Here is a 13,029-nt window from a genome sequence, read left to right on the forward strand (position 1 = left end):
ATACGGTGACAGTAAAAAAAAGCTGTGACAGTAAAAAAAAGCTGAACGGGCTCCATGGTTGCCATGCTATGGCGTCTGCCAGGGCAATCCAGGGAAAAAGGGCACAAAATGATTGTCTGCCGTTGCTTTCACGGAGGAAGGAATGAGCGACGACATTTACCCAGAATCACCCGTGACACTGTTTTGGCACCATTATGCATTGGGGTCTCAACCCAGAATTCCAATGGGTGGGGGAGACTGCGGGAACTATGGGATAGCTACGGGATAGCTATCCACAGTGCAACACTCCAGAAATTGACGCTAGCCTCAGACCATGGATGCACATCACTGAATTAATGTGCTTAGTGTGGCCACGTGCATTCAACTTTATACAATCTGTTTTACAAAACCAGTTTATGTAACATCGGAATAATCTCATAATGTAGATATACCCTTAGATGTGGCCTGCTTAGAGAGTGGGAGTAGCTGAAACATTTATATATGGTTCCAAATATCTTCAGAACAGAGTGTTTGGATCTGAGATTTCCGTTTAGACCCTTCTGTAATTGATATCAGAATTAGACCATTCTGTATGCTCTCTCTCAAGCCAAGGATCTTTAATTTCTTGGTCCTCCCAATCATATTCTATGTTTTAGCAATATAAACACTGTGGACCTGATTCTAATCTCATATTCTACTGTAAAATTGGCGTGAAACTCTACAAGCTTCAGTGAATTATCCTGGATTCTCACAGGAGGAGTGAGATCAGAATCAGGCCAATTGTCTTCCATCTGCTTGGGAATCAGTGATAGCATCAGAGTTTAAAAAAATCACAAACCTTTTGTTATCTGCTCCCAGTAAAGTCCAGCTACCATGATAGCATATAGCAGTACTCACTGAATTGTCATACCAGTCTTGTTTCTTATCTGATATTCTAGGCTTGAAAAACATCTTTCTCAATAGCAACAAAAACAGAAGATGAGTCAGCTGTAGTAACTAATAAAATGTGGTCTCTACACATCTAAGCCTTCCTATCCATACTACATGTTGATGCTAGGTTGCTATAAGTCTCTGAATAGCATTTCTAAACACTACAGGGAGGGAAAAGGTTTCAACTTCACTGCTTCATGATTGTGGAGAGCTCTTGCCGAGTTATCAGGCTGATCAATTCATGACTTCTCATTTACATTGGCCCTTTTGAGGCAATATCTTATTACTTAGATTAATTAGAGACAAGTGCTGAAGAGACATTGGATGCCATATAGAATATAAATATGATGACTAATTCAGTCATTCATTACTTTATATGGTACCTCTACTTCCTTGGGATTTTTTGTGTTACCGTAGGTAAATAATTAATAGATAATTGGTACCATAAATAAAACTTCTGCAAAAGTAGCATAGGTCTGACATAAGGAGTAGTACACAACAAATATTCACAAGAGAACCTTATTACTGGGATAGCTAGGATTCAAGGTTGTACCATTGCACTTTCATTCATCCTATGAACCAGCTGCCAACCATTTTCCCCAGAGGACAGCTATTAGTTCCTTGGCTAAGTAGCAGGAGCAGCAATATAAGCAACATTAAACAGCCGTTTCCCCTCTATTCTTTAACTGCTGAAATTGTAATGGAAATTGTAAGAAGATATGGATCCCAGCCGGAGGGTTGTCTGGAATCCATTCAAGTAGATATAATTGCAGGAAGACACCATTTAAAAAAAAAAGTTTATCAAATTGAGGTTAAATACATTTGTAGCTTCTTATAACTTCTCACAATTCCTGTGAGTAAATGTGCTGAACGATTCAGTAATGGTCTGGAATCTTGGTAAACAGAGTTACTCACCAGCTCACAGGTAGCAAGGTCATGGTGTTGCCTCTCTACTTTCAAATGATGGAGATATGCTTCTTCTTGTGGAAGTTTGACATATATTAGGACAGTACATTTCATGGCCTTGATTTAGCAAAGCACTTAAACACATGTTTAATTTACAATACATGAGTAATCCCACCCCTATTCAGAAAAGCACTTAAGCATGTGCTCGTCTTCATTGGGAGTTGTGTGTGTGTGTGTGTAAGTGCTTTGCTGAATATGAGCCAAGTCTCCCATATTGTAATGATTTTTACATGTCCCAGTATGCATGCAATGAAAAATTCAGAGTCCTTGACTCACACTGAAAGTGTCACTCTTAAGGAATTAGATCTGCAAAAGTTGCATCAAATTTTGCTTACCATGGCGGGTGGGGGAGGCACAAGTCTGTACCATCACAACTCTAAAAGAAAATAATACATTCAACTCACACATTTATAAGTAAGGTGCAATGTCTGCAAGAAAAGGAGTATTCCAAAACTGTAGTTAGTAGGTAATTATAGGGTGGTGATAAGGATCCAAGTCTACTTGTTTCATTCCCTGAAATGGTGAAGGTAACTCACAAACATTAATAAGATCTGTGTCCTGAGAACCACTCAGTATAACTTAAGATCTAAACCACAAAGGATTGATTCTGATACCCTTACATTGAATAGTACCCTACTCCACAAATTGTTTCATTTATTTCAGTGGGACTATTCCAAAAGTAACTGTGAATAAGGACAACAGAATGAGGCCCAAAGTTTGGATTCAGATTGAGATCCAAAACCAAACTTTTCCATAATCTAGGAGTTTTGGATCCAGAGTTTCAGTTCATGCTTACCTCTAATTGCAATAGGAATTTTATTTGCATAAAGTGCTTCCTATTCTGATAAAATGATTTTTTTTGATCCAGTGCCACAAGTCCATCCTATCAAAACTGCTATAGCCTAACAAGCCAGAGAAGATCTCCACTAGCCTAGGCTTGAAGCACTTTGAGAGCATAGTATGTGAGAAATCTTATCCTGTTGTTGTATCCTATGTCTGTTTATCAGGTACAGTTCTTCATTAGGGTTGCCAGTTTAAAATCTTATAACCTGTTCTGCAAACCTCCTGGTGATATTCTTTACCACTTTATTGATCAGTGACATAGTTAAATGCCAAAAAATAATTTGTTAAAAATATTACTAAGCATTATATATCATAAAGTGGTGCTACCACAAGAAACTTTATTACAACACATTTTCCTTAAGAGGATGGTAAAAAATAAAAGTAAAGTACTTTGCAGGGATCACACTACTAGTTTGAAGTCTTGTCCTGGAGTTTTACCTTGTTTATTAAAACATTGGTGATAGCAGACAGTCACTTTCCACATCTTCACAAACAACTTGTCTTATTTAGTTCCTGTCCACTGTATCACAGTAGATGACTTCACAGGCAAATCTTCTAGTCTACACTAATATAAATATCCTCACATAGCCCATTCAAATATATGGACAATCTACAGAATACAAATGCTGAGACAGAAGAACATTTCAGAAACAGTTAACATCTAAAAGTAACTTGAGTCCTTAATAATCCATGAAATCTAAATGAAGAGAAATCATTTTCTAGGCAACGCTGACAAATATATTATTCTTCTCACATGCCTTAGGGCTCCTTAATTATGACCCACAAATTTATACAAATGCTATCTGAAGACAAGCCATATTAATCAGCTTTATTGGTGATGGCTGCTGAAGTTTATTAACAAATGAGCATCATTATTAACATCATAACTCTGTTAGGATGATTGAACACTGAATACACAAATGCTCTTCATGAGTTTCCATTAAGTACAGTTTTAGATATTATGATTTTGTTCCAGTAGCAAGGGATATAGTGACTGTTTCTGATCTTTTACAAAACACACACACTATCCCTCTTTACTCTCAAACTCATTAGGGGAGATCCTGCTGTTCTTTGCATCCATCTATAAGAACAAATGAGGAATGAATAACCTGTCTCAGTAGAACATTTCAGGTGCTGCGTGCCTGAAATTCTAGCTGCCTTGGAAAAATACAGAGTACCTGTTCTACAAGCATTGTGGCCCCTCACAAGGTGTACAGTAAACCTGGGAAGTACTGAACACACTCCATTTCCACTGATGACAGTGGAAGTTGAAGGCACTTAGGACTTCCATCTCAGCATCTTGCAGCAGCAGCTCCAAGTGAGCTCAGCTATGCAGAATAAAAAGGGACCAAGGGCACCACAAAAGTCCCTCGTAGGATTGGCCTCCAGCTTCAAGCTACAAACAAAGCAAGCTTTTCCACTGCCATCCACTTGCTGTTTCTCCCACCTGAGCTTCGACCTCCCTTCTTCTCCAGGCAGTGCTGAGATTCCTGCTCTTTTGCTCTGACCATACTTATGGTCAGGCTCACATACTGCATGCAGAGAAAGTAACCTGTATTTTTCCAAGACACACAGAATTGAGGAGAATCTATTCAGGGATGCAGATCCTGAGGTGTGCTTCTACAACAGGTTATTTATTTCTCCTTTGTTCTTGTCCCTATTATTTTATTAAATTAGAGGGATGAGGGGAGTGTGCACATGCGCAAAAGATCATTGATATATCCCTTGCTAGTGAAACTAAAGCATATGTCTAAACGGTACTTAAACTCATATACAACATTTATGTATTATTCAGTGTTCAATCCTGTTGAGTTAAGATGTTAAAGAACCTCACTGTTGTTAAACTTCAAAAACCATCAGAAACAAAGTTCATTGAGTTGACTTGACATAACGCTTTTTGTGTAAATACCTGAATCATAATTAAAGAGCACAAGAGATTGTGAGAATAATAATGTATAAGTCAGCTTTGTACGCAGTGTAGTTGTAGCTGTGTTTGTCCCAGAATATTAAAGAGACAAGGTGGGTGAGGTAATATTTTTTATTGGACTAACTTCTGTCGGTGAGAGAGACAAGCTCTTGAACCACACAGAGCTCTCTTTGGGGACCTTTCTTGGATTCCCAACTCCAAAAGGGCGTGGAAGGAAGAGAAAGATGGATCACTGCTTCCAGCATGGCCTCACTGATACTGTAATCACTCTTCCCACAGCTACAGGCATCACTCTTACAGGCTGCACTGAGAAGTAACTCCTTCGCCCTAGTTTCTGTGCTAGCAGTGTTCTTTTATGCTGTCCTTGCACCAGAAAGATGCCCTGCAGCTGCTAAGGAGTGGTGCCTCCCTAACCCAGTACTGCCTCCAGCCTTGTTCTGGTTTAGTGTGAGGTCTATGGAGCTCATCACAGCTTGATTATTCAATATTTTTGTTAATGATGTAGACAATGAAGTGGACGGTATGCTTATGAAATTTGCAAGGAGGGTTGCAAGCATTTTGGAGAGCAGGATTAGAGTTCCAAAGTACCTTGATTATTGGAGAATTGGTCTGAAGTCAACAAGATGAAATTCAATAAAAACCAAGTGAAAAGTTCTGCATTTAGTACTGAAAAGTCAGATTTTCACAATACAGAGGGCTTAACATTCTATATCAGGACTAAAAGATGCATGACTGGCCAGGAAGAAGACACTTAGAAAAAAGCACTAAAAATGTGGGTGTTTGAGTGGCGAAAATGAAAACTAAAGAACCACACAAACAGCGATATCATCTCTAAATTTATAAACACATAGTTCAGTAGAGATGGGATTAAACCAAAACCTCAGTTTGGGATTTACATCCAAATTTACATCTCAAACCTGTATCCAAAGTAGGCCATGTTTGGTCATCAAATTTGGACTCCCAAACATTGGAAAGATTTGGATTTTGAACCTGCAAGTTCACGAATGTTCAGTCTGAGATTTTGGTTCTATTAAAGATCTTCAAAATTGAGATTCAAATCCAATCCCAGATTTTGGATATAGAGGGTTTAGGCTTAGATTCATCTCTAATATTTAGGTATTCACTATGTTCCTGACTGAAAGCTCATTGTAGTCAGGGGAAAGAGAGCCACTGACTTCAATGTGCCGTGGACCAGGCCCTATTTGCAATTTCTCATAATAGAAAAAATCAAAAGGATATTTAAGCTATATATAAAAAGACCAGCTATAAGAAAAGCTGTTATGCTGGCAGGACCGGCGCTAGTGTTTTTAGCACCCTAGGCGCACGGCCGTTTCGCCGCCCTGAGCGCTGGCCTGCAGAGAGGGTCTGCTGGTCCACAGCTCCGGTGGAGCTGCCACAGCAGTGCCTGCAGGAGGTCCACCAGAGCAGCAGGAGCAGCAGACAGTCCGCAGGAATGCCTGCAGCAGCTCCACTGGAGCCGTGGGACCAGGGGACCCTTCACAGGCACAACTGCGGCAGGTCCACCGGAGCCGCCTGCCACCCCCCCTGGCAAAATGCCGCCCCCCAATAATCCTGGCGCCCTAGGCAATTCCCTAGGCCGCCTAAATGGAAGCGCTGGCCCTGTTTGCAGGGAGGGAGCTATAACTCAGGAACCCCTTAGTCAAATAGGCCTAAATCTGGGTCACTGACAGAACCCTGCATCCCCATGAGGCATACCAAATTTCAAGGCAATCTGAATAACCATATAGATTTTAGAGCACTTACGGTTACTCTTTAAACAGAAAGCTGGTCTTAACTTTAACTATAGCAGAGCTATCACTCTGCTATAATATGTACTACTGATGGAAACAAATCTGTTTTCCCCTTTGCCCTTTTTTAATTATTATTACCCTGCTCCTTTCTTTCTAATCTTCTAAAAACTAAATCACATTAGGCAAGCTTAAAAGATTACTCTATTGGCCCACAAATGCCTATTCTTTTTCTTTGACTACATCAATTCCAAAAGGTATAGGCATTTATTCATTTTGATGTTAATTTGTTTCAGAGCAGCTCCTTTATTACCTATGCTTTACCATCCATGAAGTCGGTATAATTTAGTTATGTCTTCCCTCATGGGAAAAGTACATTTAATACTTCAACAATTTCATATTTTTACATTCCCCTTCAATATAATTTCTGACTTCACCTCAAATTATTTGAGTTTCTTCCTTTTACTGATGTGCACCTAAATAAGAGCAGAACAATTGTAAATGTGGTGTCATTTATATTTAGTTCAACCTCACGCCCTTTGCATTCTGTTCAATACATTTTTCAGGACTTTGTTTATGTAAGTATTTAACTCTGGACTCAGCTTCAAAGCAAACCCAAAGGGGCAAAGTTCCAGAACCTGTCTATGTTTTCCGTTTAATAGTGGAGAGCCCTTCCCCCAGGTGATTTCCCCCTTCTGCCCCACCAAAAGGCATCCGTTTCAGCTTTAGTTTATTTTATACTGGGTAATGTTTTGGTTTGTGTTTGTATCTTTTTGGTAGCAGCCCTCACATAAGAAATGAAGCTAGTTGCAGAGAAGATGAGCAGGGACCAAACTTCATGTGATGTGCCAGCTTCTTAAAAAAAAGAAGAAAAACCCTTAATATCCTATTCAAGATCTAAAGGATAGATTTTTTTTTTTTAATACTTAGCCTCCTAAATCCAACTGAAATCAATACATTCACTCATTAGACTAATTGTAATAGTGTGATTGATATAACAGCAACTCTCTCTTCATCTTATGAGGGCTAGATTTATCTCCACTCAGGGAGACTGGATGACTTTGCACCCAAACTCAGTTCCATACCTAGAAGTACTGTGTTCTGTCATCAAGACACTGGGGCTGCCTTCCACAAACTATTAAACCTCATAATTCTTATATCACTGCAATATATTCTTACACACTCAAAAAAATCACTAACCACTAAAATTCCTTTCATTCAAATTTTTACACAGACCTGCATGTTTTGTTTTTTCCCTCAGCCTGAACCTGGATAGGGCCTAAGCCAGGGAGCTCCTGACCACTCTGAGACAATAGTTCAGGCTAGTCAAATTGGCTTTCATCCATCTCTTATTTATGGGGCTGTCCTTTTTTCTTTATTGAAATACCTACCTGCTTTCCAGTTCTTAAGCATCAGTACAACACAGCATATTGCCAGGTGGACTGATGACCTACTTTGAGACCATAATTCTGCCTTTGAAAGATGTTCAATGTAACTATGAGTACTTTCCTTCCCAGAAGTTATCACATGTATAACACATTTCTTCCAATACAAAAGCGGCTTCTGCCTCAAAAGACCTAAGGCAAGACACCAGGTACTTGAAGACTGAGATACTGGGAGATGTTGACATGTGTATTCACTATTGAGTTTTTAACATAGCAGCAATGCAGCTTAATTTTCTGGTAGTCAAGAATCATAAGCTATTTCCAACAAGGTCTTACACTGGCTCCCAGCAATGGTAACTAGCCATGCCTAAAAATATACTTGTTCTGATATCACATGACAGGAATGCATTTGTGCCATACTTCCATTTTAACACTACAGCATATGCTAATGAACAGCCTTGAGGCCTCACAAGAATGTTCGTGTCTCTTTTTTTTATTTCTTGAACTTTTCATTTTTTCCAAATTTTTATGATTTTATATAAATATTCTGTTCAAATATGGATGGAGATTCAAACATTTTGGCATACGAAAAGGGGTCTGCCTTAGCCAACTACTGATTCTTTCACCTTATATTTCAATATAAGGTTGCGCAGAGAAGTCCTTTTTAGAGTAAGCCCCATAGCAGGGTTACCTGCCACTTCTGCCCAGGGTGGTTACCTCTTCTGCAGTGATTTTTTTCCCTCTCTACTTTTCCCTAACTACATGTCAGCCCCTCTTTGAGAGAATTAGGTAGAACTGGAAGAGCTTGGGAACATGTTAGAGACTAAAACAGTCTCAATAACACATGACCTGTTTGCCTGAGGCCTCCACTCTGTCACTGATTGTTGACACATACTGCACTGCAGCAGAAAATACCCCATATCTGCATGCTTCCTAGGTGAATCCACCCTTCCTGGGATGATTTGCTTGACTGGGTAGAGAAGCAACTCAGCATTAACTGGCTGCAGGTACTGCTTTTCCTCTCACAGTTTTCTACTGGAGGAACACTACTCACTCAGTATCAGAGGAAAAATGAAGCCCTCTGACTTCAAGGATCCTGCCTTCTTCCTAGGAAAGGCCCAAAGAGCTTCTTCCTTCAGCAGCACTCACAACCCTTATTATTTCCAATCTACCTGTGGAAGGCAGCATGGCTGAGATCACCCATATCCCAGAGACCTGTTCTAGGTTAACAAGCAACAGCTGAACAGGACAGTCCAAAACAGGAAACACTGGGCTCAGGTAGCACATCAACTCAGTAAACAGGCTTTTGCCTGCTGTTTTTAGAAACTTAGTGTTAGAGCCCATGAGACAAAGTTACATTGCATGTCTGTGACATACTACATAGTTTTAAAAGAAGCCTTCCACTGGAAGTTTTTTTTTTTCCCCAAAAAAATCTTTGATATGAAAATAATCTCCAATTTAAAGCTACAACACAGCACATTTGGGAAGTATTTATGCAACAAGCTGGCAATGACAATACATTTGGGGAGGGGTAACCTGTATGTGCATAAACTTTCAGGTACATAAAGGGAGGGAGACCTTTACCGTCCCCTTTATGAAGCAGTGTAGGAGCCAACCATAAATTAAAGTCCCTGAGTTCTCTGAGCAAAAGGACTACCCTAGACTAGCAACAGCAGTCATCCTGGGCACCCCAGTATGACAAAGGCTTAGGTTTACCTCTCCTTCCCTAACAGGCAGTAGAACTGAACCAGGGTGTGGTTGGAAGTCCATAGTGCATCCTTTCAACAGGTATCAGAACAGCCTTGCCAGCATGACCTCCCCAACAGCTCTCGGAGGATTTCTAGTGGACAAAGTTCCTGCAGCCAACACAAAACCTCTTCCAATATCTTGTTTCTCTCTTCATGTAACTTTAAACCATGGGCCCATAATCTGATCATAGTTTAACAGAAGACCTGAAAAAGCCAGTGGCAAAGTATGAAGATAGGAGCCATTTGCACTAAAAATAAGTGTGGTGAGATTACAGGGACTGCTTGGCAACAGCTGGAATCTATTATACAACATCTTGAGCAGATGTGAAGTGGCTCTCACTGGGAATTCTGCTAGACTGCTTCAGGGTCTGACAAAACCAGGTTTGCAAGATTCAGAAGTCTGATAACATTATTTTCACCATTGAACAGAGCTTCCTGTGTGTGGAACAGCGGGCTCAGTGAGGTACACTACTTGTTTCTGCAGTATTGTAATTACGAGAGTTTCAGTGTCATGTTTTCCCAGGTGCTATATAGATTAGAAGTTTCCAAGTGGATATATTTATAAACACACCAGGGACTGAATCATAGTCTTTTGCTTCTGTCTTTATTTCATGTCCTCAGTATTCTTTTTTTCTGATGTTTGAGGTAGCCTATATGTGAGACAACTCTGGGATGATGAGATTCAGTGCTGAAAGGAAACAGCTTGAAATGAAGAGTTAAGGCATGCTATATCCTCTGCTTCCTTGGAGTCAACATCAATAAACCAGTCAAACAGAAGATAAAACTCTTCTTTCATGTTCCTAATGCTTTAAGAGGAAAGAAGGTCTTGTAGTTAAGGCACAGAGCTGGGAGTCATAAGGTTTGGATTCTATTCCCAGTTCTACCACAAACTTTCTGTGTTAACATGAGTAAGTCACTTGATATCTTTGTATCAGTTTCCCCATCTGTAAAATGGAGACAACAAAACCTACCTACCTTCCAGAGTAGTATTGAGGCATTATTCATCAGTGTTTGTAAAGTGATTTAAGATCCTTGTTGGGAGGTCCTTTAGCAGGACAGTTATTATTGAGCTAGCACTTTGATACTGAAGTGGATTTTGAGACCCATGTCCACTAAAGTTAGCACTTAAAAGTATTGAAGAATGAACCGTTCTCTGCTAGCCTCTGTGGTGTCTGAATTAGCACCTCAGCTTTCTGCTTTTGAGTAGAAAATTGCCAGAGCTCATTTCTCCCCTAGGCTTTCTGCATCTTGCGGGTGCAACCTAGCACTGCTGGTTAACAGGGAAGCCATTTCAGTTTCAGCTTGGAAACAGCATCAGAAGTCTGCTTAAAATGGCCAGTTGCTAACGTGGCTCTCAGCAAACTTGTTGTAAGCAGGTATTATTAGAAGAAAGTTGAAGAGTGTAAAGGCAGGCAGGAGGGGCCTGAAGAAATTTCTGGGTAGAGATGGCCAGGAAACTGCCTTATACATTTCAGAACAAAGTAATTTAGAACTGAAAAATAAAGCTTTTCATTTAAAAACAATGTACAAAACAGGACATTGTAACAATACTGAATTTTATTTATTTATTCCACTGTCTTGATTTTGCTGACTCATTTATTCCACTGTCTTGATTTTGCTGACTCAGCATTTTTGGATGCAAAATTTTTTTCTGAAATTTCTGACTAGCTCTAATTCTAGGTAGAAGTTCTCGAGTGAAACAAGAGTTGAGAGAATCCTTTATGGATAATTCTATTTACATTAATTCCAGTTTTCCCAACACTTGTAATTGAGATTTGCAATATTTATTGTTCTTAAAGCCTGAGCTGCAGGAATCAGGTTATTGCCTAAGAATTCCAGCTTTTATTTGTTTATTTGTTTAAAGTTTCTATCATACATAGTTGCAGAAAGAAGGTAGAAAATGTGACCCCTAAATGCTAGAGGACCAAAAGGCAAAATCAAAAGCACTCACAGTTTATTTTAAATTGGACTATTTTAAATCAATCATGATTTTTTGAAACCTGATTTGAATGCTTGGGATTAGCGATACAGAATTTCATTGTTCAATGTTAGAAAGTGACTGATTCTTTACCACTCTCATATAGTACAGAGTATGAACAAAACACCCCAAAGTCTACACTTTACAGATAATAAAAGCATTCACCCTGTTGATGGCACAGGCATTTTTTTTTCAGAACAATTGTGATGCTATCTTTGGCAATATATCATTTAATCATCTTGACCAGAAAATAATGATTTTTCTTCCATTAAACTACCACATTCTGTTGAAAGTGTTATTGATCCAGTAGGCTGTGAGACCAAGAAAAAAAAATCAGTGGACTATTCCGGTTCCACATGTATGCTCTGTGGGCAATAGGAAATAGTAGGAGTTCAATGTATTTAACATTAATACCCGAGCTGTCTAGAACTTTTCCACTGGAATGGTTTTACTGAAAAATTGTCATTTTTTCATTAGAGAAAAACCAAAAGAAATATTTCATTTTGGGTTAGCTTGAATCAAATTGGAACATTTTATTGTTAAACTGATCAAAATATGGTTTCAAATCAGTTCAACAAAACATAAGCAGCATTTCCCTATAAGCAGATTGCCTTGTAGGAAATGGTTGGATCACATTCTCTCCTATGGGCTTGGCTTCCCCAGGGACTACATCTCCTGTAATCCAAAGTGTATTTTCTCTGACTCAACTGCATAATCTATTGTTGAAGTCAGGGGCTTGGCCCATGGAGAGGAATTGGGGCATCAGTCTCCCAGACTACAACCCTCCCTGAGGCAATGCACCACTTTGGGAATGTACATTTTATTATTGAACTAATTATATAAACAAGATGGTTTGGGTCAATTCAGTAAACGAAAGCATTTAGATTTGTGGAATGTCAAACTGTTTTTCAATCAACATTTCTGAATGGGAATTTCTGTTCCCCCCACAAACATTCAAAACCTTGGGACAAATGCAAATACTGAAGTATTGTAACTTACTATGGGATAGAAATTCTGGATTTTGCTTAGTTATAATTAATACCACTTGCAGGCAACTTAACTCAAATAACTGAGATCACAGTATCAAATGCTAGAGGGAAGCTGGCTTTATACTGAGAGTTGAACAGTTGCCTAAAGCCTCCAATAGAAATTGGCCAATTACCTACTAACATTTCTCCCAGAGTAGACTAGATTTCAACTTTCACACAATCCCCATGTATAGAGTCCTCTGTACACTCGTTCTTAGTGCTTTGCACAGCTTTCAATGTTTGGGACTGGACCAAAATTATTATACCCAGTGCTTATTGTCAAACACATGCATAGTTCTTTCCTAAGCATATGGGTTAATTGTATCAATGTGCCTTTTCATGGCAGACAGAGCAGCTAGCCAAGCACTTTCTAGAGAAATTTCAGTTTTACAGAACTCAGTGAGAGATATTTTGAGACTGAGAAAAACTCCCATGCATTTCCTCTCTTATTCACCCAGTATATCCGCAAAGATTCATAAACTAGGCCTTACATTACA

This window comes from Chelonoidis abingdonii, chromosome 6 (genome assembly GCF_003597395.2).
Source record: "Chelonoidis abingdonii isolate Lonesome George chromosome 6, CheloAbing_2.0, whole genome shotgun sequence".
In the NCBI taxonomy this organism is placed as follows: domain Eukaryota; kingdom Metazoa; phylum Chordata; order Testudines; family Testudinidae; genus Chelonoidis; species Chelonoidis abingdonii.